This window comes from Crinia signifera, chromosome 5 (assembly GCF_055691185.1).
Source record: "Crinia signifera chromosome 5, ASM5569118v1, whole genome shotgun sequence".
In the NCBI taxonomy this organism is placed as follows: Eukaryota; Metazoa; Chordata; class Amphibia; order Anura; family Myobatrachidae; genus Crinia; species Crinia signifera.
Window position 1 is genome coordinate 195,783,245 of NC_139221.1, and position 2,722 is coordinate 195,785,966.

Genomic DNA, 2,722 nt, shown 5'->3' on the forward strand with positions numbered 1-2,722 from the left:
AGTACAGTATGTCAGTGGTTGGGATTGCTTTTGTAGAATAATAATACAGTACAGTACAGTACTTACCGTACAGTACACTATAGTAACGTTAACATTTTACTTCCCCACCACAGAACAACAACAGAGGGCTCAGCGGCTCAGGGCGCTTGAGGCGGCGCGGGTGCTGATGCACCAGTTCATTGATTTCATTTTCCAATTTTTAGTTCGTTTAATTTAATTGTTATTCTGGCGTTGTTTCTTTTTTTTTCATACTGTATTTATAAATATTTTATTGTTACTCCAATGTATCCTTGTCTTTTTTCCAGCGTGAGACGATACTGTACAGTAACTTATTGTATGCTACTGCAAATACTGAATACTGTAGTAAACACTTTTATTGACAGCAGATGGATGATATGGCATACAGTACAATCAGTGGGGAAAAGGTAGCAAGGTACAGTACAGTACAGAATAGAAAAAAAAAAAATCACACACAGATTATTTTTTTTTTATTATTTGTTTGGGGTGGGGGTTCAGCAAGACACACAAATACAGTAAAACAGACTGTCTACAGTACAGTACATCGCACCGAATCAACATTTTTCTACTTGTTATCCACATGTACAGTAAAATACTTTTATTGACAACAGATGGATAATATGGCATACAGTACAATCAGAGGGGACAAGGTACAGTTCAGTAGCAAGGTGCATTACAGGACAGAATAATAAACAAAATGTACTGTACAGCAGTGGTGCAGGTAGAATTTTTTTCTTGGTGGTACAGTACTCATGGGCTCTACCAAATACTGTATGGGTGTGGCCATGTGTCATGAGTGTTCGTGGTCACACAAAGCTAGAAGAGTGACTAAGGGCCTTATTCGAATTCACTCTTTCTGACAAAATTCTTCTTAGATGGACAAAACCATGTGCACTGCAGGTGGGGTAGATTTTACTATTGCAGAGAGAATTAGATTTGGGTGGGGTTTTTACTGTACTGTACTTCAAAGTACAGTACAGTAAGCTCTATATTGCAGTGTAACAATAAAGCAGTCAGTATTTTTCCTGCACAGAAACAAAATACTGTAACTCACCCAAATCTAATTCTCTCTGCTCATTATACTGTACATCTGCCCCACCTGCAGTTTTGTCCATCTAAGAAGAATTGTGACAGAAAGAGTGAATGCGAATAAGGCCCTAAATGACAATAGTGGCGTGGCATCAGGAGACAGGGAATGAGAAGCAGGAAATGACTGGGGGTCGGTTGGCTCTTGCTTGGCGGAGAGCTGGGCAGATTGTGCTTACAATTGTGGAGCCTGCTCTTCATGCTATCGCCACTGCAGATGCCTGTCAGTGTGACAGGCTAAATCAGCAGTAGCGGTAGCTACGCCAATCATAACGCTGAGTGGGCGGGCTGCGGATGCATTATATTTAGACTTAAATTAAAAATAGAATTGACAGTGGGTCAGGGAGTAAGTGGTACTGCGTACCTGCAACATACTGTATTTCTTACAGGTACAGTACTCTGTACCACACCGTACCCCCTTACTTGCAACACTGCTGTACAGTACTGTAACATCACACACACAACTTTTATTTTTATTATACAGTATTTTGGGGTGGGGGTTCATAGAGAAACACACAGAAAACAGACTGATTAAGTACTTCTATACTATTTTAATACAGTACTACATACCACTGGGTTGTCCATTTATTTTGACTATAACAGGCAATACTTTATATAGATGATTTATGCAATTATTACAAATGTCCGGTGTCAGCACTTCTTGCCAAAATTTACGGATCCCATCCAACAGCTGCTGTTTTGTTGTCGGCTTCGCAGTGTTCCTGATGTAATACTTCATTTGAGCCCATACCAATTCAATTGGATTCATGTCCGGGGATCTAAAGTAAACAGTATGATACAATAAAGGTATTTCAATAATGTTTCTTTTAGAACAGAAAAGCATACAATCTTGATAAAACCATAAAAGTACAGTACAATATTAAAGCAATACTCACTCTGGTGGTGTGCGTTCCCAATTGATGCCTTTCTCTTCCATGAATTTTGCAGAGGCAGAGTGTTTAGGATCATTGTCCTGGAATAGTCTATGATGCGATGGGAAACGTTTCCGCACATATGGCACCATACATCCCTCTACTATTCTTTCTTGAAAGAATTGTTTATCCATGATCCCTAGAGAAAAAAGCAGTATTGTTTATTAATAACCACCGCATTCAATTTTAATTATTGTAGTGTACAGTATAGTACATTATTTCTTACAAACACAGACAACGCATGGTACTGTATACTGTACACAGTAGTACTGTACTATACTGTACCTTCGAACATTAACAATGGGCCAGCTCCCAATCTTGATATGGCTCCCCATACGTGGACTTTCAGTGGATGCTTTGGCCGTGGCTTCAATGAGATATGGTCCTTCTTACGGAATGACATTCGCGAGAACCTCTCGAGTGCAATTGAGGATTCATCGGTGAAAAGGACATCCTGAAAAGTTTCACCGCTCTCAATCCAACGACGTGCCTGTTCCACTCTCTTCTCTTTGTTGACATCTCTAACCATGGGAGTTATCCTGTCAACAGCACAAAAATATACAGGTAATTTAATACAGTACTGTATTATAGACATCATTAAACAACCGTGCAGTACTGTATGCAAATAATGTAGGTATTAACCACTTGAGTGGTACTGTACTGAATGCCTGGAGATTTTCCGGATT

General features: G+C 39.5%; 1 long non-coding RNA gene across 1 annotated transcript; it reads right to left on the bottom strand.

Moving 5' to 3' along the window:
• Window positions 1–1,516: 1,516 nt before the first annotated feature.
• Window positions 1,517–2,354, bottom strand: LOC146080756 (uncharacterized). The gene is made up of 3 exons (XR_014474972.1): window positions 2,322–2,354; window positions 2,001–2,175; window positions 1,517–1,883 (listed from the first exon to the last, which is right to left on the bottom strand). It is a non-coding gene; the product is annotated as an uncharacterized LOC146080756 (long non-coding RNA).
• Between the last annotated feature and the right edge of the window lie 368 nt (window positions 2,355–2,722).